General features: G+C 44.3%; 1 long non-coding RNA gene across 1 annotated transcript; it reads right to left on the bottom strand.

The window, feature by feature from the left end:
- Window positions 1–666: 666 nt before the first annotated feature.
- LOC128401871 (uncharacterized) lies at window positions 667–15840 on the bottom strand. Its single transcript, XR_008327552.1, has 4 exons — window positions 15413–15840; window positions 14357–14473; window positions 2320–2369; window positions 667–1553 (listed from the first exon to the last, which is right to left on the bottom strand). It is a non-coding gene; the product is annotated as an uncharacterized LOC128401871 (long non-coding RNA).
- Between the last annotated feature and the right edge of the window lie 7869 nt (window positions 15841–23709).

The following is a 23709-nucleotide window of genomic DNA, read 5'->3' as shown; positions in this document are numbered from 1 at the left end:
TTTCTCGGCCACAGCCAATTTGGCAGCTAGGCTTAGATTTCTGGCTTTGTCACCGGTGCTGCAGGCCAGTCGGAGTTTGAGGCCGTTGCTCAGTGAGATCCAGCCTTCAAACTGGACATTGTTAATTGCAAAGAATGGCTTCCAGGAGGACAGTGACTTGGAGAAGACACTTTGCTGCAACACTGCCAAGAGAAAGTGTGAGTCACTTGGCCTTCAATCCACAGAGGAGGAGGAAGCCTGAGAGAGACAAGCAGCTTAAAGGCTAAGATCACAGAGTACCTGACCTTTGTCCACACCAGGCTCCTTCAATTGCAAATTTATGGAAGCCATTTTGGGAGCCTAGGGCTCTCCCTTTCTCCCTCCACCCCACTGTGGTGTAGTGGGAAATTAGTAGAGGCTATGGATAGGGGAGAAATTTGATTCAGCTCACAATTAAAGGCAAAAATCATTTAATCCACACTTTCCAAAACAATACGTAAATCAAAAAACCACCACCTTTTGAAATCTGCACACCTATGAATTTTGCAACGCACTTCTCCAGTCAATCAGTGCATACAGGAATGCATATAATAGGGTAAACAGTAAATCATTTAAAATGTATCACAAAGAAAATTGCTTTGCAAATTGTGAATATTAGGCAAAACTGCATACAGGCATACATAGATTAAGGGGGCAAATATATAGTCAAATTTTCACGTGGATGGTTTGTTAAAGGCAAACTGATGTGAAAATGTGGAAAACTGAATTAAAGATTGGAAAAATAACCAGCTGAGGGGAGCAGAAATTGACAGATTCATCTATCCATAGCAGAAGCTCATTGTAACAACCATGTCCCCAACCCCCTGCAAGTCGAAAAGCACAGCTGTGTTGAATTATTTTTCTCATGGATGGGGAACCTCAGGCCTGATTGGAAAAGGGAAGGGGGGAAATGCAGCCCCCCCAGGTCTCTTTAGCTAGCCCTTAGGACTCTCCGCGGCCACATCCACTCTCCCCAGGCCACTCTTCTCAGCAGCTCCGCTTTGCACCTTCCTTGAGTGTTTTTGCCTGGCTGGAATATGTCTTTCAACTTTGATAATTTTGCTTGCCTGGGTAGAGGATAGAGATGGGGTATCAACATCATCAGCGAGCTCAATTTAACACATAACTTTATTTCATAAAGATGCAACTGTGCTAAGGAATGGTAAGCCCAATTCCTACCTAACCCTAAGCCTCTTGGGGGGGGAACCCTCAGAAATCTGTGCAACAACATCGGTTCATTCTCAGAGGCAAACCTCATATTTCTTGACTTGGTGGGCCCTATATATGTTTTTTGCAGTGGAAGAATTCAATCGCAGGCTGCAGAATCAGTTGGGCAATTCCAGTTTCGAGAAAAGAAATGAAGGCTTTGAGTGTCCTCTAGTGGTGTGAGATTTTAATGGAGGGTTTGTTTCTTGACAAAGAACAGAGCGGAAGTTAGCAAAGAGAAGTTGGCTGGTGCCAGCCTTGCCACTCTGCCTGGCCAAGTTCATGACCCTCCCTTGCAAGGAGGGGCGGGTGGTGCCCCCATCACCAACCTGTGGGGTAGGAGGGAAAAGAGGCTTAGCCTTCCTCCTCATATGTCTTAGCAGCACCTTGTTTATGCTCCGGTAGTGACTGGAGCCTCAGTGAGCCTGTGCCATCCAGCCCCCTTGCCCCATAATCTTCTTGACCATGGTGCAAGCATCCTACCAGCAACCTTTGTGCTGGTGCACCTGAGCACTGCAGATAAGGAGGAGGAAGGCGTGGGCAGTGGCAGGGAAGGCGTTGCAAAGGAGGAGGAGGAGGCACCAAAAGTTGGCACTTTCAGTTTTGCCTCAGGTGGCAAAACATCCTGGGCCACCCCTGATCCACACCACACACTGAAAGCGCATTCAACATGCATGGCTCCCTTCCCCAAATAATCCTGATAACTGTAGTTTAACCCTTATAGAGCTACAATTCAAAACACCCATAATTACAATACCTAGGATTCTTTGGGAATCTTACACAGGGCAGAACACTCCACACATTTTGATTTGAAACTAGTCTATAAATCCTTCTGAATGATCCTTTCTTCTACTTCTTCTTCATTAAGTGGGCATTCTGCACCTTATCTGCATAATATTAAATACAGTACAGAACAAACTCGTCTGCTAATTTTTATACACCCACCCACTTGCTTCAGTTGCCATCCTAAGTAAGGCTCTGTTATAGATCTAAGGCGGCGGGGACACTTCCTGGAATGATGATGTTGATGATGATAACAACAAGAATGTTGCTAATTGAATATATTAATTAATCCCACTCTGCAATTACTCTTACCTGCCTTGATTGATTCCCCTCTGAAATCAATGTTGTTTCTCGTTCTAGTCCTTAAATAAAAGAGACATAATTGTGGTGTCAGCGGGTGCTCCATATCAATAACATCTGGGGTTATCTATATCTAATATGAATAGTCTTCAACTCTGCAGTTTAAAGCCCCGGTCTACAACTTCTATGTTAAATGAAGCTGACCTGGGTCCCATCTGTACTGTGCATTTAAAGCAGTTTCATACCACTTCAAATAGTCTGGTTTCCCTCAAAGAATCATGAGGGCCTTAAGCGTACTGAAAGTGGTTAGGAGACCACTATTCCCCTCATGGAACTACTATTCCCAGAGTTTCCTGGAGGGATTAACTACTAAACCACTCAGAGAATTGTAGCTCAGTGAGGGGAATAAGGTCTTCTAACCACTCTTACCACCCTTAAAAAATGCAGTCCTCAAGATTCTTTGGGGAAAGCCATCACTGTTTAAACTGGTATGATGCTACTTTAAATGTATAGTGTAGATGGGGCCTTATACATTGGAAGCTGCCCACAGTGGCTGGGGCAACCCAGTCAGATGGGTATGGTATAAATAGTAAAATTATTATTATTATGAAATAGGACATCCCTATATTCATCAGAGAAATGTTGGGCGGTATGAACCGGCCGCCCTCCAGATATTTTGGACTACAGCTCCCTGGAGTATTGGCCCAAAACACATTAAGGACTCACCTATACAGCTGCAAATAAAATGTTTTAATTGTGTTTTAAGTGCCATACACAATGCGGCACTAGATAGCGATGATGAGCCTTATGGAAAATTCAATGTATTTTTTAAAACGCTTTTTAAAAAAAGCATTTTCAAAACGGATTTTATATGTGTGCGGATTCCACCTAAGTTAAAAGCAACATACAGTATAGAACTGTAGCAATCAGATGTAGCTAATAAGAAAGATCTAAAAACAAAAAACTGGAGCCAAGCTAACACCAGTCACAGCAACGGCCAGAGAGTCTGATGGCTGGATTATCACTGCAGCTTGTATTAAGCTGTATTTACAGGGCCGTAACCCAGGCAGCAAAGGAAACAGGAAGCAAGCCCCATCAGCTACAGAAGAGGATTATGAAGGGCATCCGGTAAAAGGCCAGGTTCTCGCCCCCCTGCAGCGGGGGGTGGGGGGGAGAGAGTTTGAGGATGGCGGGAAGTGATGACTAAGAAGCTTTCAACAACGAGGCCTTTCCCTTCTGACACTCAAAGCCATCTGTGCTTCTTGCAACAGGTCCACTCTCACATCCACAAAGCAAGACAGTCAGACAAGGAGGAAACCTCTTGGGAAAACATAGTCAGGGGTGCAAAAGGGATCTGCAGTGCTTTTTTTCTAAAAAAATGTTTAGGGGTACTCTCATTTTGACTCACTAAAATCACCATTTTATAGTTAAATCGGGGGAAAATTATTACAGTAAATGGATAAAAATACAAAGATTCACAAAATGTTTAGGGGTATGCGTACCCCTGCGTGCCCACAAAAATAAAGCACTGATTATAATTAATTTATTTATAGACCACCTTTTTCCTTGACAGGGACTCAAGGCGGCTTACAGATAAAATAAGAACAGCTCTCTTTGTATATAAATGCAACAGCAAATTGGCAGGAGGGCTGAAGTTTTGGATTACCGTTAAAAAAAAGCACAACTAATCCCAAGCACATTCTTCTAATTCTCTTTTTCTTTCTTTCAAAAATTCATTTAAACATGAATCTCCAGTGTTCTCAGTAATAGATGCTATTTAGCTGTAGGAGAGATAAGTGTGAACACAATGAGAGGAAAGGAAAGAAAGGCCAGGATTTAAAGTATGATGTAGGGGCAAGGCAGTCCAATGCGCAGGGCCATATGGAGCCCTCAAGGCCTTTTTGGTGGCCCCCAGCATAGTTGGATTGCCCCACCCCACCCCGCTCCCTCACTTCCTTCCCAAAGCGAGGTAAGCAAGGTGCTGGGCTTTGAGAAGGAGCCCCACTTGATATGAAAAGTAGAACTGCCCTGATTGAGGGCCGCATTCACACCACTCATTTAAGGCACTAGAATATCACTTCATACTGTCATGGCTTCCCCGCCAAAGAATCCTGGGAGCTGTAGTTTGTTATGGGTGCTGAGAGTTGTGAGGAGACCCTTTTTCCCCTCACAGAGCTTCAATTCTCAGAGTGGTTTAACAGTCGATCTCTCTTCACAGGGAAATCTGGGAATTGTAGCTCTGGGAGGGGAATAGGCGACAGCATCTTAAAAAGCAGAGACATCACCTTGCCAACAAAGGTCCGTATAGTTAAAGCTATGGTTTTCCCAGTAGTGATGTATGGAAGTGAGAGCTGGACCATAAAGAAGGCTGATTGCCAAAGAATTGATGCTTTTGAATTATGGTGCTGTAGTCCCATGGACTACAAGAAGATCAAACCTCTCCATTCTTAAGGAAATCAGCCCTGAGTGCTCACTGGAAGGACAGATCCTGAAGCTGAGACTCCAATACTTTGGCCACCTCATGAGAAGAGAAGACTCCCTGGAAAAGACCCTGATGTTGGGAAAGACGGAGGGCACAAGGAGAAGGGGACGACAGAGGACGAGATGGTTGGACAGTGTTCTCGAAGCTACCAGCATGAGTTTGACCAAACTGCGGGAGGCAGTGGAAGACAGGAGTGCCTGGCGTGCTCTGGTCCATGGGGTCACGAAGAGTTGGACACGACTAAACGACTAAACAACAACAACAAACCACTCTTGGCATCCCTTAACAACTTACAACTCCCACAATTCTTTGGGAGAAGCCATTATTCTTTAAAGTGATGCTGAAGGCTCCACAGGGCTGAAGAACATTAGGTTTATGTGATAATAGACGCCTTACACAAGACTTGCAGATAAATCTTTACTTGCCAGTTTGGCAACGGTTGAACAACAAGTATTATTCATATATATTTATTATTGAATGCAACGTGTTTCGCGCCCCTGAGCCCAAGAGAGGGTTTAGTCCTTTTGCTTGCTAAACTCTTTCATAGCAGTACATAAGCTATTAATTAGGGTTGCCACACGTCCGGAATTTCCCAGACATAGTCAGCATAGTGTCCGGGTGGAAATCACTTAAACATCCGGAAAAATCTGAATGGATGGCAATCCACGTCATCAGTGTCATTTTTGGCGTTTCCCCTTAAAATTAGCTCAAAATCTTCAATTATTTTTATTTTGAGATTTTGAACAACAACAAAAACAACAACAACAAAGCTGTTCTGTCTGGATTTTTACTTTTTGAAACATGGCAACCCTATACAGTGGTACCTCGGGTTACATACGCTTCAGGTTACATATGCTTCAGGTTACAGACTCCGTTAACCCAGAAATAGTGCTTCAGGTTAAGAACTTTGCTTCAGGATAAGAACAGAAATTGTGCTCCGGCGGCGCAGCGGCAGCAGGAGGCCCCATTAGCTAAAGTGGTGCTTCAGGTTAAGAACAGTTTCAGGTCAAGAATGGACCTCCGGAACGAATTAAGTATTTAACCCGAGGTACCACTGTATTAATACATAGCTTGCCTGCCCTCACAAACTTCTCTAGCTAGTTTCTGCTTGAAGTCACAACACTCCCTGATTCTCAAAGAATCAACTAAACAGAATAACCAGCCAACTGCCAACTGCTACCTCCTTTCCAGGATGCCATTTATTCTTTGTGAAATACATTTGCAATGCAAAGACAATAAAAATACTAACCAAGAACACTCCCCAAGCAACATCCTCTGGAAACATCCATGCCCCTCTCTGCCCAGCCAAGCAAGAGGCATTTTCAGAGTTTAAGGATGCATCTCAGCCAGGCCAAAATACTCAAGGAATGAGTAAATCAGGGCCAGTGAGGGAAGAGGCCTGGGAAAGGGTGTGTGGCCTGAGGCAATAGAAACAACTGGACAGATGTATTTGGCTCCCAGTCCTGGGGTTCCCCAACCTTAGGGTAGGCAAGAGCTTGGAAGAAAAGTCTCAGAAGGCTTCTGCCAGATTTGAACAACCTGTCTGTGCTGCAGCATCCTCAGGGGAACACTGTGGCACCATGCGCAGTGGGTTCTGGGAGAAACAGAACTGTTCTGGGGCCCAATGGAATCAACTCCACTCCCCATTCCCCATGCATACAGGCTACAGGACTGCCATCTCCAAAAAGAAAGTCCATGTGGCAAATGCATTGCAACTTTATTCATATGCTTAGCATGCTCCACAGTTGCATTAATTCATTAGCAGCCATGTGCTACCTCTTAAAAGGCCTTTTCTGCATATATAATGGCGTGAAAGATTTAGAACCTTCACGTGAAAAGGGTTTTGGTGCTGCCCTGTAAATCCATGTCTAATCCACTTTATCCTAACCTACTTCTTGAATCAGACCAAGACCAGTTATGGGAAATATAAATCTATGAACTTGGCCACTGTTAGTGTACTGTGCACAGTTCCAGCCATTACATCTCAAAAGGGATATTCTAGAGCTCGAAAAGATTCAGAAAGGGGCAAATAAAATGTGACTGAGAAACGGCTTCTGTAAATCTGGGACACTTGGAGAGGCTGCTCTTTGCATGAAGGATAAGGAGCAAAACATTTTATTTAGAACAAACTCAAAATGTTAAGCACAAGAAAAGCCCACCAGAAATCCACGTCCTCAAATCAGCTGTCTCAGGGCCTGGTCTTTATAAAGCTATTTTTTTCCCTTTTTGGATGACCTGGAACTGCTCTAGACCCTGGTTAACTGGGAAAAAAACCATACAACATGGCCTGGATTCCCGAACATTATATGGAATTGTTTGAGTCAATAATCTGATCGTTAGAAAACAGCAGGGGCAGCTTTTAAAGGTTGCTGTTCTAAAAACTAACACACTATGTCATCTATCTATCTATCTATCTATCTATCTATCTATCTATCTATCATCTATCTATCTATCTATCTATCTATCTATCTATCTATCTATCTATTGTAGACTCAAAGGTAGCCAAAATTGCACCATCCATGCAAAAATGGAAGTTATAAGCAGGCTTCCTTCTGTAACATTTTGGGCTCCTTCCGGTGACTTATTTACTGAACATTCATCTCAATTTGGTTGCACAATACTTCATGCAACCAAGGACGAACATTCAATAAACAGGTCTTTACTAAGCATATATTTGTGTGGAAATTATACAACAACAGGCTGATGGGAGTTGGAGTCCAACAACATAGAGAGGGCCCTGGGTTCTCCACCCTAGTTCTGTGTGCTTGCCTGCTTATGACATCAGCATTTCTTATGTGCTTTTCTAATTACAGACCCAAAATTGTTTGAAACCAATCTGTTCAAAACTGGCTAATGCGTATGCAGAAGTAAGTGGACACCACCAGGATTATCTTTGGAATGGAGAGGGGGAAATGTGCAGCCAATTGCGCAGACACAACAATCTACTCTTTAAGATTGCAAATGGCCATTATTACATTAGGTTAATCTGACTGGGAAAGTACATCTCCTAGACTCCCATGTTCTTTGTAATGCAGAAATATTTTTTTGCTTTTAGCAGGGAGCTGCCAACACCTAAACGGGACAGTCTCATGCAATGGATACTACTATTTCCATCCACTCTGAGAGCTAACAGCTTACAATTCTCTTGCTGGGACAGGAATAGCAGATCAAATGCCTAAAATGAGAATAAAATGGATCAGATTGGGGATAATATGACCAACATAGGCCATTTTAAACTATGAACGTTACAAAAGCCAAGATGGTCATTGTTATAAAGTGGAGAGTTAGGTTTCACTGGGACTACTCTAGAGTAAGTGATCTTTTTAAGGATCTGAGCCCTCCAGTTCCAGTCACGATGCTCAAACTGTAGATAGCTACCTGAGGAATAAGCCTTAGACCAGTGGATGCTAGTGTTGAGCCCAGGGTTGTGACCTTCCTTTGGTACCCACAAAGCCTCTGAGCTCCTCTCACTGCCCCCAAGTTCATAAGGTGATGAAGGTGCTCGGTTTTTTTATTTTTTTGGAGTGGAAATTAATAAGGTATATTAGGGAAAGGGGGTTGTGGGGCTCAGTGTCTTTAACAAAGCAAATGAGTGAGAAATGTTGGCATTGGCCACACACACTTTGGCCTGAGGGGGTTAGCCATGGGTCAGTGTAGCCCTTCGCCCGGGAAGGATGAGTCAACCCTGCCCATGGGGTGTTAATTATCAAGAGCTCACTGTCATCCTCACATCATGAGAGCATGTGGAACTACTGCACACCCGATGCTCCTCAACAGTGTTCAAAACTCTCATTGTTCTAGGTGCATTTTGTGATGGGGAATTTCATAAACGCAAGCACTTTCTGAGCTGTGGGTGCAGTACTGCACCTAAGATTTCAGATTAAAATTGCCATTGTTACCCAGAGGTAAATGCCAACCATGTTCAATGGGGCTTACTCCCAAGTAAGAAGAAGAAGTGTTTGGATTTGATATCCCGCTTTATCACTACCCTAAGGAGTCTCAAAGCGGCTAACAATCTCCTTTCCCTTCCTCCCCCACAACAAACACTCTGTGAGGTAAGTGGGGCTGAGAGACTTCAGAGAAGTGTGACTAGCCCAAGGTCACCCAGCAGCTGCATGTGGAGGAGCGGGGAATCCAACCTGGTTCACCAGATTACGAGTCCACCGCTCTTAACCACTACACTACACTGGCTCACATTCATGGATTGGCGGATCTGACAAAATTTCTCTTTTTTTCTTTTAAACCCAACATGTTATGTTCAGGTTTTAGTTGCCTTGTTTAATGTACTTTTAATGTATGACGTGCTTTTAATTTAAAATATACTAGCCAGTTACCAGTAGTTATGATGGTTTAAGTAGTGCATGTTAGACTCTCACAGTGATGCTTAAAACCAAAACAAATTTTGGAGTGGGATCACTGAGGGACCCTTAAGTCTTAGGTTTGCCAAATGGACACTCAAGGCGGGTGTCTCTGCTATCAGTTGTATAGACCTTTAATATGTGTTAATTGTGGTGCCGAAAAGATATATTTATATGGAGGAAAGGGGATGTAGAGAGAATCCAGGGCTTGTCTGCAGAGTGAAAGGAGTAGAGGACCTTTTTCTGCCTCCCCACTTCCAACCACTCTCTGAACACTGCAGAAGGGACCCTCTTAATAATATTAGGGGAGTGGGGCGGGCAGGGGAAGCATTGCTTTGCTTTTTAAGTCTTCAGATGAGGACTAGACCATGTGAAAAAATGAACATTAGATTTCAGCTGCAGTTCATTCATTTTCAGCTTTGTATTCCTGTTATAAAAAAGTGCACCTAGACATTCCGTTGTTGCGCCCATAACCTAGGTTTAAGGTGCCATTCAGCTCCTAGCTTTCATACCTCAGTTTCTAACAGTGCTCCCCTACAAAAGACCAGCAATGATGACGCTGCTAAGAAGCTTGTCCCCCATTTTGATTTTTGTTCCAGGGCCCACTTGTTATTTCTCTTGTCTTTTTGCTATGCAGTTTGCCTAGCGGCTAATTATTCCATGGACCTTCATTTCAAAATGAAATGGCACCAGGAAGATTTTGACGTATAAAACAAATGGACTGGCTATATGGCTCAAATAAACACAACTAAAATTCACAGCAGTGACCAGAGGAGGAATGATTGCTGGTCGGAGTGCAGAAAGAAGAAATGCCATGGTACACCTGCATCAGCACAACTGGATGCCTTCATCTGTCCCAGCTGCAACAAAACATATCTTACTCATATTGTTCTCTACAGCCACAGCAGGTGCTATAACACTCCAACAGTTTGACTTCACCTCTGAAGGCACACTCTTCCATTGTCTTGTGAGACAGATGGATGCCAGCCTTCCCAGTTGCAGAGTGGTGGGAGGTCTCAGCCTCTCATAATCCTGCACTGAAGGCCACTGGAACGACACCCACCTCAACCCAGAGAGTCAGCTTGATGCGAAACTTAGTGCATTGTCTTTGGATGCGAGAGATTGGCATTCATCTCCTTGCTCAGCCACAAAACTCATGACAAATCTTAAGCGAAAGCCACCAACCCTCTCCAGCTTTTTGGCAGCCGAAATGTCCTTGCCTCATGCAGCAAGTGTGTGTGTGTGTGTTTCTCAGTTCTTTTGTCAAAATGTGATGTCATACATCCAGAAGACTCCACTTCGTCTGAGATACCAATCCAAATCGCTGTGGGATTGTGCAGAGGCTGTATGGAATTTCCTGCAGGATCCTGCTGAGCAACTACCTAATTCTTAATGCAGACTGTACTTTGAATGGGGTCAGTGGAGGCTGGTTGATCAGGGAGAATGGGGCACTGCCCCATCAACATTGGCCGGCCCTCAGTAAGCTCCCACCTGCCTGTCTTCCTACTTACAACCAGCCAGGGGAGAGCACTGCCTCCCAGATTGCTCTTCCTTACTCTTAATGTTAGATGGGACGTGGGTGGCGCTGTGGTCTAAACCACTGAGCCTAGGGCTAGTCGATCAGAAGGTCAGTGGTTTGAATCCCCGCGATGGGGTGAGCTCTTGTTGTTTGGTCCCAGCTCCTGCCCACCTAGCAGTTCAAAAGCACAGTCAAAGTGCAAGTAGATAAATAGGTACTGCTCCGGCGGGAAAGTAAACGGCGTTTCCGTGTGCTGCTCTGGTTTGCCAGAAGTGGCTTAGTCATGCTGGCCACATGATCCGGAAGCTGTCTGCAGACAAATGCCGGCTGAGCACGCAACCCCAGAGTCATCTGCGACTGGACCTAACGGTCAGAGGTACCTTTACCTTTACCTTTTACTCTTAATGTTGCCCCTTGTAGAACTCTGCAGAGGAAGATGGGGCGAAAACTAGAATGAGTTGGCTCTGTTTGTCATTGGCTCAGATGCCGCTTTCTTCTGACCTCTGCCTTTCATCCCACAATGTGCCCATGGGCACCAGCCACCACCAGATAGGGTAGCCAGATGGGGAAAGTATAGGATAGTAGTGGGAAAGACTTGTGACAAAATTGCTGCGAGATAAGCTACAGATGCTGACATTTTCTCTTCTACTCATCCATCATATGTGCAGGAACCCTGTTCTCATTTTTTTCACCCAGCCACCCTAAATTTTGAATGGAGGGAGGGCTGAAAGGCTGACCATTTTGGCTCTGCTGCCAACTCAGGTGACCCAATTAAAGTTTAAAGGGCTCATTAACCCCTTCCTCCCCAGCATGAATAGCTACAGAGTCAGGCTGGATAGCCTCTATGTGTAGGTAAAGGTAAAGGATCCTTCAACAGTTAAGTTCAGTCAAAGGCGTCTATGGGGTTGTGGCGCTCAGCTCACTTTCAGGCCGAGGGAGCTGGCGTTTGTCTGCAGACAGCTTTCTGGGTCATGTGGCCAGCATGACTAAACCGCTTCTGGTGCAATGGGACACCATGACAGAGACCAGAGCACACGGAAACACCATTTACCTTTCCACCACAGTGGTATTTAGTTACTTGCACTGGTGTGCTTTCGAATTGCTAGGTTGGCAGGAGCTGGGACAGAGCAATGGGAGCTCACCCCGTTGCGTGGATCAAACCACCAACCTTCTGATCTGCAAGCCCAAGAGGTTCAGTGGTTTAGACCACAGTGCCATCCGCATCCCCCTCGCCTCTATGTATGCACTTGTTGACATTCTTAGGGAATAAGTTAATGAGGTCACATCCATGCAGTATATTCAAAATACATTTAAAGTGCATAGCTTTCCCCAAAGGATCCCGGAAACTGTAGTGTGTTCCTCACAGATCTACAATTCCCAGTGCCCTTAACAAACTACAGTTCCCTGGAGTCCTTGGGAGAAGTCGTGTACTTTAAATGTATAGTGTGGATGTGAAGTATGACAGAACACATTTTGGGGATAATTTAAATAGGGGGGGAAAGACATCTCACCAGAATGAGGAGGACTATGACCAGGTGAGCTGTGTATACACTCAGCCTGCTGTCCATACATTAACTGGGGAAAGGCAACTTCAAGGCCCCTCTTTCCCTTTCTCAGGGTTCTTTTTCTTTAAACCAGACTCGGATCATAAAACTCTTCAAACAGAGAACTCCTTAAATGACTTGTCTGCAAAGTCAGTACCACACCAATTAATGCAAAACCACCCCCCATGCATATGTTTAAGGCAACTGAACGTATTCTATACGATGAAAAATCGTTGTCGTGAAATCTTTTCTTGTGCAAGTTAAACACACTCACGCGCATGGGAGAAACTGTCCCATATTACAGCTAGTTCCCCATTCCACAACGTGAGAGTTTGTAGCTTGAACATCTGATTTCAATCACTTTCTTTTTTACATCCCCAATTAAACCCACTGAAAGTGGTGGCCGAGACGTGGAAGTGGTTCCTGCCTGACGCTCAACCACCACTTTCAGCCTTAAGCCCAACTTGGAAATTCAGGGAATTGAACTTAGGAACGTCTCTGCATGCACAGCAGATGCTCTACCATTGAGACCTCGTGCCAAGTTGGAGGGGGAAGAGAGATGACACAAGGCCCACACCCTTTAAAAGTTTCAACAAGCACACTTCCTCTGGAAGCTGCATTGCTTAAGCAAAAATAAGTTTGCAGTTTATTTTAGGAGCCTGCAGCATGTGAAGTGCCATTTAGAGAAGCCTCTCGGACCATTGCAAGTTCTGCAAACTGTGCAGCTTTGTGCTGCACTTTGACCTGCTGGATATCAGTAGCCACCTTCCGAACCCTGCCAGCCCAATAATGTTCAGTAGCCACTAAAGAGGGTTGCCATGGCTGTGCTAGCTGGGGCAACAAAAACTGAGACAAAGAAACTCTGCCCGTTCAGTTCTCCCTCATTGCTGTAGATCCACATTTGGAAAAGACGTGCTGTTTTTTTAGAGCTGGTGGAGTGGACCTTAATGGCTACTAGCAGACTCACACTAAGGATTGATCATAAATTCTAAGAAACCCCTCCAAATCAGTGCAGCTATGAAATCAGTAGTTAAGACCTATGCAGTTCTGAAAGGTTCACTCCGCCATTTTGATATCAAAATGATGTCCAACGGTAGGGAAACAGGCGGAAAGCTGCACCTTGATCTCAAGAAATTTTATTTTGCTGTCTTAAGAGCATACAGAACTGACAAACAAACAATATGCCAAACAATATAGTAGAAGCGTGTGAGCTGGGAAGTCTCCGATTCAAATCTCACCACAGCCAGAAGCTCATTAAAGGGCCTGCATCCTGGTCTGGCATTAGCAAATCTTCTCCCCAGGCAGGGCCCACCGTCACTGATCCCTGCCCTGGGTGACATGCTCCTATAAGCCACTATTTTAAATTTCCCCAGTGTCCCAGAGCACTCTACATCACATTACTTTCTGGCCATGTGGATATTTAAAATGGCAGCTGCAACAGCTGGTTGGAGAATTGCTGTCATCATCAGGTAAGGCCCAGGAGTGTTATGGAAGTGTCCTCCAGAGCGCATCATGCTGAGAGGCCCCTCAAGCTTGGAAGTGGCCCTGCCTTTTTCTTTCAGCCTCAGTCCCCAATGTGTGGGTAATAATAACCAGTCAAGGCTGGTCCATTAGACCAAGTGGGGTGCTGAATTACTGCCCTCAGCTGTCCCCCTGTCCAGATTTTTAGTCTCAGTTTTGCTCCTTGTAGAACTCATCAGGGAGTAGGTCAGAGACAAAAGTTAGCTCTGACTGTCAGTGGTTTTGGCTGCACCTACTGTTGGGTTCCCTCCTTTGGCCCTTCTTGTTCCAGTGGCCAGCAGCCACCACTGATATTTGCACTATTTAGAATCAGATGGCTATCAGTTCTTCACGTATACAGTGAATGCTTGTCTGTTTGTTTGAGAGAGAGTTAGACTGATAGAAGTTGCAAGCCCAGACTCCAAAGTACTCGGATTCTCTGTATCCTATGTACATTCCCCACACAAGCTATATGTGAGTCAGCTTCCCCCAGCCCCCTTTCTTCTTAGCCCCTGGTTTTGACTGCTACTTATGCATGACCCAAAAGAGGAAATGCTTCTTCAAATAAATAAGGCAAAACAGGGCAAAGATTTGCATAAAATGCACACACAAATTATTACTACACCTTAAATATGATGCATCTCACCAAAGGGGGGATGACTGTAGCCAGGAAATCTATGTGCCTGATCAAGTCCGCTTGGCTTTACTGGCTAACAGGTATGGAAATCCAGGCAATATGGAGAGGGCTGTAGGTTCCTCATCCCTGGTGTAAAGATAAGAACCGTAAGAAGTGAGAACAGGGGCTTTGAAGTTGCCTGTACAACAGTTAGCATTTGGACAGAAGGTCTACCGAGATCATGTACAGTGGTACCTCAGGTTAAGTTCTTAATTCGTTCCAGAGGTCCGTATTTAACCTGAAACTGTTCTTAACCTGAAGCACCACTTTAGCTAATGGGGCCTCCTGCTGCTGCCGTGCCGCCGGAGCACAATTTCTGTTCTCATCCTGAAGCAAAGTTCTTAACCCGAGGTAATATTTCTGGGTTAGTGGAGTCTGTAACCTGAAGCGTATGTAACCTGAGGTACCACTGTACATGAAGCATTTTGAACCCTTAGAAGTGTGCCATACCTAGTGGTGCTGCTAGATCCTATACTGATAATTGGTGAGTTACACAACACTTTCTGTGAAGAAGGAACCTCTTATATGTTGTCCTGCCAGTTCATGACAAAGACCAGGGTTCAAATCCCCAGTCAGCTACAAAGCTCACTGGGTGACCTTGGACCATTCGCTGTCTCTCAGCCTGTCCTAGGGTTGTTGTGAGGAAAAAATGGAGAGAGAGAGAGAACTGTGTATGCCACTTTTTGAGCTCTTTGGAGAAAAGGGGGTGGCTATAAATGTAAAAAATATGTTCTGTCAAGAGAACTACTACCTCCCACATTCTCAATCTGGGTTTGACTTTTTTTTAGTCGTAATCATTAATGATCCTATAATATTTTATTTGATAATACATTATTGAGATATGTTGGATAAAAGTGTCAGTGAAACAGTATTATAATTGTATAAGGTTTGTTCAATGTTTCTCTTCAAGGTTTTATTTTATGATGATTGTTGCCAAAATTAACTTTAAAATAAAAATAAATTTTATCTATCTATCTATGAGATATATATAGATATATATGTGCCAGATAAATGCTAAATTATCACCGCCATATTTCTTTTTCCAGCAGAAGGGTTTCATCCCATTTGAAAGTGCGGCTCCTTCATAAATATATTCAGATTGGCCTTTCTGGTTGAGTTGCCTCCCAAAGTCAAAAGATTCTGCTTCGGATCTAAGAGTCATGGAGATCACAATGCTGATCCAATGTAGCTGGTGCATCTATAATTAGGTATGGAAAGAGGGATCTACTGGACTGAGAATAATGAAATCAGAGTAATGATTTATACGTACATATTGGCTTAATCTTGTTTAGCGAGGTTAACCGCATTTTATAGTCTCCAGGATTAGCTCCCATAAGCGTAAACACAGATGATGGTTTGAGACAATCTCAGCTATCACAATTGTTTATAGTTTACCTGTTTGTGTTTCCACGGCTTCCTCCAGATGTTTGGAAAGTCTATTTGCAAGTGGGATGCTGCCCAGGCAGCCCCCACCTCCCTACCTTCTCACTTACAACCAGTCCATGGGTGTCTCTGCCCGACAGCTTCATCCTCCTGAATTCTCAGTGTTGCCCTTATAGAATTCAGCAGCGAGGAGCATGGAGACAACAATAATGATATTATAATAATTTATTATTTATACCCCGCCCATCTGGCTGGGTTTCCCCAGCCACTCTGGGCGGCTCCCAACAAAATATTAAAAATACAATAAAACATCAGACATTAAAAACTTCCCTAAACAGGGCTGCCTTCAGATGACTTCTAAAAGTCAAATACAGTTGTACCTCAGGTTACAGACACCTCAGGTTACAGACACCTCAGGTTACAAACACTTCGGGTTAGACTCCACTAACCTGGAAGTAGTACCTCAGGTTAAGAACTTTAGCTCAGGATGAGAACAGAAATCGTGCACTGGCGGCAGCGGGAGGCCCCATTAGCTAAAGTGGTACCTCAGGTTAAGAACGGTTTCAGGTTAAGAATGGACCTCTGGAACGAATTAAGTTCATAACCAGAAGTACCACTGTAGTTGTTTATTTCCTTGACATCTGACGGAAGGGCGTTCCACAGGGCGGGTGCCGCCACCAAGAAGGCCCTCTGCCTGGTTCCCTGGAACCTCACTTCTTACTGTGAGGGAACCGCCAGAAGGCCCTCGGCGCTGGACCTCAGTGTCCGGGCTGAATGATGGGGGTGGAGACGCTCCTTCAGGAATACTGGGCCGAGGCCATTTAGGGCTTTAAAGGTCAGCACCAACACTTTGAATTGTGCTCGGAAACGTACTGGGAGCCAACGCTGGTGTTATGTGGTCTCGGTGGCTGTTCCCAGTCACCACTAGACTTAGTTGACCGTGCCTGTCTTTGGCTCTGGATCCACCTACATTTGGGCTCCACTACCAGTCCCAAGGGCCACAGCCCCCATTGGTTAGGGTCCAGTAACATCTGGAGTCTCCCCATTCCTACCTTACCCACTTGCTTCACATCATCCATAATTTTATATGCACCTCTATCATGCCTAAGGGATGCGGGTGGCAATGTGAGTTAAACCACAGAGCCTAGGACTTGCCGATCAGAAGGTCGGCGGTTCGAATCCCCACGATGAGGTGAGCTCCCATTGTTCGGTCCCTGCTCCTGCCAACCTAGCAGTTCAAAGTGCAAGTAGATAAATAGGTACCGCTCCAGCGGGAAGGTAAACGGCGTTTCCGTGTGCTGCTCTGGTTCGCCAGAAGCGGCTTAGTCATGCTGGCCACATGACCTGGAAGCTGTACGCCGGCTCCCTTGGCCAATAAAGCGAGATGAGCGCTGCAACCCCAGAGTCGGCCACGACTGGACCTAATGGTCAGGGGTCCCTTTACCTTTACCTGTCCTGAAGCCTGAAAACTGGAGATCTAGAGCGATCGGTCCCAAAGGCAAGAGTTTCATTTGACGTTAAAAGCTTCCTCCATACTTGCTGACATATGTCTCTTCAGGGCAGGGCAGGGGTGTTATTATATTTCACTGGGAGCATGACTTTTCTGTTTCCCATCCTCATCTCTATATTGGATACAGGGCTGTCCTTCTATCGGTGAGAAATGTTACATCTCCTGTCCTCTTCCTTGGCCAGCCACAGACTTGTTCATTCAAGGGCTAAATTGGCTCTCTCCGTTACACTTGCACAACTCCATGGAGTTCTGGAGTTGGCTTTACATCAATGTCCGTTGCATTTCCTCTCAGCTTTTCAGTATTTTATTTACCTCTTGAATTTATATCCCACCCTTCTCCTCCCCAAGGAGCACAGGGTGGCAAACAGATCACCATTTAAAAGAAAAAACAAATGAAACAAACATTCTAAAAAACAATTAAAAATTTCTAAAATCAGTTGCAGTTTAAAAACATCCTGAAGGCAGTCACAAACATCTATCCATCCAAAGATCTGAGGGTTGCCTGGAATACTTTCAGCCACCAAATGCCTGGGTAAACAGGAAACTTTTTCAAATTCCTCCTGAAAGTTAATCATGATGGAGACAGGCTCACCTCACCAGGAAGGACATTCCACAACCAAGGAGCCACTACTGAAAAGGCCCCGTCACCACCAACAAGGCCTCACTTGCCAATCACAGGGTTCAATATGGTGAGTATTGGGGAACACACTCTTTTAAGTACTTGGATCCCAAGCTGTTTAGGGCTGTATATGATAGTACTACGAACATTTTGAATTTGGCCTGGTAGCTCACTGGCAGGATCAGTGTCACTTGGACCCGGTAGCTAAAAACCAAATATACTTCTTTGATGGGCATGGCTAATGCTTGAATGAACGTTAAAAGCTTTCGACGGCTCGTGACTGTTATCTACCCCACACATCCCACTTGCATAGCTCACAGCCAAGAAAAACAGTTTCGCCATTTTATTAGTTTGAAGTTTTACAGTGGTCTAAGGAGCCTCGGAAGGGGCAGGCTTGGAGCGATGCTATGCCAGGGGCATTGTGGGAGATTAAAAATGGCCACTCATAGTATTCTACAGTCCAGTTGCACCTGTGTTTAGCCAATGAATCCCACTGGGGAACTGGATTCCAAGCAGCTGCCAGGGTGCTAGTTGCTGATGTGATGATTTATTTTATTTATTATTACACTTTCATGTAGGCACGTCTTCATTTTCCATTTGTAGTTCTAAATGCTGCTGCCCTCACCTCCACCCCCTTGGAAACCTCATCCAAATCAGTTTACATTTGGGGGAAGTGCTCTTATGCTCATCTTCACATGACTTCCTCTATCTGTCCGGTGTGTTGAAATCGCAATGACGCTGCTACTCAGCTGTAATATTTAAAGCCTTGGGGGTGATGCCAGAGGAGTCCCAAAGTGCAGACCATGCACAGGAAAAAGAAAGTATTTAAAAATCTATTTTTGTTCAGAAACCTATGACCCTTGTCTCGTGGGCTGGACACAGAAGCAGCCTTCCTTTGGTCCACTTCTGCAATCACTTCTTTCTCATGTTCACCTGGGTAAGTCTGCTCGTAATTAACTGTACCAACTTTATCCCTATTTTTACCATGTCGGGATACCTATTAAATCTTTGGGTACAGCGAGGTTACACTTACATTATCAGCTTAAAACTCCAAGGTTATTCTTGCTATGTTTCAAGCCACATTTACATACCCACCTCCAACATTTCTCTGATGAAGATAGGGATGTCCCATTCCATAATGATAATTTTTACTATTTATACCCCACACATCTTATTGGGTTGCCCCAACACACTGGGCAGCTTCCAACATATATAAAAACATAATACAACATTTGAAAAAACTGCCCTATACAGGATTGTCTTCAGATGCCTTGGGGGTCAGATAACTCCATACCCTCCAATATTTATCCAATGAAAATAGGGACATTCTAAGGAAAAGGGGGACATTCTGGGATCAAATCAGAAACCAGGATGGCTTCTCTAAATCATGGACATCCTTGGAAAATAGGGACACTTGAAGGGTCTGCATTTGTACAGTGTTGTTCACATCAGAGAGGGGGACAGAGTTGTTTTCACCTGACAGGCGTGACCTTTTAGTTTTTTTCTGTCCTTGGATTGCATAGGGAACCCCTATTCATGAAGCTGTCCTCTGTGTGCTCACCTGAGCATGCTCAATAGCTGTCTCAAATGTAGTATGAAGTGAATGTGGCTTAAGTTTTCTTGTTAAGTTTTAGAGCCAGTGTGGTGTAGTGGTTAAGAGCGATAGACTCGTAATCTGGGGAACCGGGTTCGCGTCTCCGCTCCTCCACATGCAGCTGCTGGGTGACCTTGGGCCGGTCACACTTCTTTGAAGTCTCTCAGCCCCACTCACCCCACAGAGTGTTTGTTGTGGGGGAGGAAGGGAAAGGAGAATGTTAGCCGCTTTGAGACTCCTTCGGGTAGTGATAAAGCGGGATATCAAACCCAAACTCTTCTTGTTGTTGTTGTTGTTGGATTGAAGCTGGTTTGAGGGGAAAACACACCAAACATTTCACGTGCACAAGCTGCTTGGGTTGGCAGTTGTATTTTACTCCTGGCAATGGGGCCACATCCCTCCATTCCACCTGAGGGCAGCCAGGTAGCTTAAGGGAGTGTAGGCCAAAGTAAATGGAACACACAGCCTTGTCCAGCAACCCCTCAGCTGCCTCACTCTGCCCAATGGTAGGGCTGGTCCATTGGAAGGAGGATGCAGGACAAGATGTGTACATGGTAAATGGCTACTAGCCCAAAAGGCTATGTTCTACCTCCACTTGTCAGTGGCAATGAATACCAGCTGCTGGGAATCACAAGTAGGCAGAGGATGCTCATGTGCTCGGGTCCTGGTTGCGGGTTTCCCACAGACACCTGTCTGGCCACTATGAGAGCATAGCTGTCAACCGTCCCTTATTTGGCGGGAAAGTCCCTTATCCCAACGCTGTGTCCCGCTACTGTCCCTTATTGATGATGTCCCTTAAATTTCCCGGGTGTCAAAGGAAGCAGCTCCTCTCCCTCCCTCCCTGCCGGCCAGGGAGGAGGGAGGCTCCAACTGTGTTGCTTGGCTGCGTTCCTCACCCAATAAGGAGTCTTTTTTTAAAAAAAATTGTCAGAGGCTCAGGAGCAGAAGCGCAGGGGAGAGAGCAAATAGAGAGTGGAGGAGAGGAATCAGAAGGGAGCGTAGGGGAATATGACAGTGGCCCGAGAGATTCCATGAGCTTCTCCAGCGAATCAGAAGATTCCCAGAAGGGGGCGCCTTTGGTAAGGGCAAGGGGGGTCCCAGGGGGGACGCTCCAGAAACAAGGGACCAGCGGGGACTCCCAAGGGAGCAGCAGAGGATCAGGACCAGTTCCCCCACCAGAGCACAGTGGGGGGGAAGGGTCACATGAGTCAGGACCAGCCTCTCCTCCAGCGGGGAGAGAAGATGAGTCAGGGGTAACCACGCCCCCATCGGGAAGTGGGGGAACGGAGGGAAGGCCAGGTCCAGCTAGCCTCCCCGAAAGAGGGAGCAGTGACACAAGTGTAACGGTCAGAAGGAAAGTGGGAGGCTGCGCGCGCGCGCCAAGTTCAAATGTGCAGGAGCACGGGACAGCAGAAAACCCGGATTGGGAGCCAGGTCCAAAGGCCCGAAGGAGGGAGGGAGAAGAGTCAGGGGACTCAGCGTCAGAGGAGTCTAGGAGGGCTGAGACTCCGACTAGCAGGCGGACCCAGAGAAGGAAGGAACAGAGGAAGAGGTGGAGTAAGGCTAGAATCTTAAACTGGTGTCAGGGGGGAGGAGATTCAGATGGAGCTTCTACGGTCTAAGGTATAGACGTAGCATTGCGCGCTGCGCGTCTGGAAGTGAAACTGAACTTCAATAAAGACTTTTATACTAGAGAAAGAAGCAGCGTTGGTCTTGTGTGAGCTGGGACCTTGGGCAGCGCTGACAAAAATATATTTATTAAAGTTTCAAAAAAAATTACAAAAGTAATAAAGAAATAGAAAAAAAGAAAACAAAAAATACAAAGTACAAAGAAAATAAAACAATTAAAAATAAATCCATCTTTCCATATCTTGCCTTTCATTTACTTGTTTCCCTGACCTCCTCGCACTTCCCTTTTTTGTATTCCAGTTCAGATGGTTACTTCAGCAAATCCTTTCCCTCTTTGTTTTTATCTTAATTCTTTATCTTAATATATTATAACTTTACATTTTCACCTGTTAACAATCCCTTTTTACATACTCCTTTTTAACATTGCTACTAAAACCACTTAATTTCATTCCGACATCATTTTAACATTCATTAATTTTGCAATGTTTCTGTAAGTAATCTTTAAATTTCTTACAATCTTCTTCCACCGACTCTTCTCCCTGGTCTCGGATTCTGCCAGTCATTTCTGCCAATTCCATATAGTCTATCACTTTCATCTGCCATTCTTCCAGGGTGGGTAGATCTTGTGTCTTCCAGTACTTTGCAATAAGTATTCTTGCTGCTGTTGTAGCATACATAAAGAAAGTTCTATCCTTCTTTAACACCAATTGGCCGACCATGCCCAGGAGAAAGGCCTCTGGTTTCTTCCCGAAGGTATATTTAAATACCTTTTTCATTTCATTATAAATCATCTCCCAGAAAGCCTTAATCCTTGGGCACGTCCACCAAAGGTGAAAGAATGTACCTTCATTTTCTTTACATTTCCAACATTTATTGTCAGGCAAATGATAGATTTTTGCAAGCTTGACTGGTGTCATGTACCACCTGTATATCATTTTCATAATATTCTCTCTTAAGGCATTACATGCCGTAAATTTCATACCTGTGGTCCACAACTGTTCCCAGTCAGCAAACATAATGTTATGTCCAACATCTTGTGCCCATTTAATCATAGCAGATTTAACCGTTTCATCCTGAGTATTCCATTTCAACAGCAAGTTATACATTCTTGAAAGTATCTTAGTTTTGGGATCTAACAGTTCTGTTTCCAATTTTGATTTTTCCACCTGGAAGCCAATTTTTTTGTCCAAATTGCAAGCCTCCCTTATTTGATAATAATGAAGCCAGTCTTGCACTTTATCTTTTAATTTCTCAAAACTCTGCAATTTCAGTTTGTCTCCTTCTTGTTCCAGAATTCCCCAATATTTCGGCCATTTGGCCTCCATATTGAGCTTTTTCTGGGCCTTTGCTTCCATCGGTGACAACCACCTTGGGGTTTTATTTTCAAGTAGGTCCTTATACTTATCCAGACATTAAACAATGCTTTCCTGACAATGTGGTTTTTAAATGCTTTATGTGCTTTAACCTTGTCATACCACAGGTATGCATGCCACCCAAAAACGTTGTTAAAACCTTCTAAATCCAAAATGTCTGTGTTCTCAAGAAGCAGCCATTCTTTCAGCCAGCAAAATGCTGCTGATTCATAATAGAGTTTAAGGTCTGGCAGGGCAAATCCACCTCTTTCCTTTACATCGGTTAGTATTTTAAATTTTATTCTGGGCTTCTTGCCCTGCCAGACAAATCTAGAAATGTCTCTCTGCCACTTCTTGAAACAGTCCATTTTGTCCAAAATTTGCAATGATTGAAACAAAAATAACATTCTTGGCAAAACATTCATCTTTATAGCAGCAATTCGACCTAACAAGGAAAGCTTCAAATTTGACCATATTTCTAGATCCTTTTTCACTTCTGACCAACATTTCTCATAATTATCTTTAAATAAATTTAAATTCTTAGCGGTCATATTAACCCCCAGATATTTTACTTTCTAAACCAATGTTAAACCTGTCTCCTTCTGAAACCTCTCTTTCTCAATCGGTGTTAAGTTTTTCTCTTTTTTTTTATAATATTTTTATTGAACAATTTTTTATATAACAGAAACAAAACATACATGAACAAACATTCAACAATAATAAAACATAAAACAAGTACCATTTCATAACCCAGTTTCTAAACCTTACTTCCTCGACCTCCTCTTACTTCCCGTTTCTGTATTCCAAATTCTTACAGTTATTCAGCGAAATCTTGCCTTATTTTATTATAAATTTATGCTAATCACCCTTATTCTCTTTGTCATAACCATTACTAATAGTAACCATTTGTTTTAATCCAACATCATTCTAACTGTCTCCAATTTTATAATATTTCTTTAAATAGTCCTTGAACTTTTTCCATTCTTCTTCCGCCGCTTCTCTTCCCTGGTCTCGGATTCTGCTCGTCATCTCTGCCAAGCTCATATAGTCCATCACCTTCATCTGCCATTCTTCCAGTGTGGGTAGATCCTGTGTCTTCCAGTACTTTGCAATAAGTATTCTAGCTGCTGTTGTAGCATACATAAAAAAAGTTGTATCTGTCTTTAACACCCCCTGGCCGACAATACCCAAGAGAAAGGCCTCTGGTTTCTTGGGGAAAGTATATTTAAATACCTT

This window comes from Podarcis raffonei, chromosome 14 (assembly GCF_027172205.1).
Source record: "Podarcis raffonei isolate rPodRaf1 chromosome 14, rPodRaf1.pri, whole genome shotgun sequence".
Taxonomy (NCBI): Eukaryota; Metazoa; Chordata; class Lepidosauria; order Squamata; family Lacertidae; genus Podarcis; species Podarcis raffonei.
Note: the sequence above shows the minus strand (reverse complement) of the source record. Positions and strands in the feature narration are given on the sequence as shown.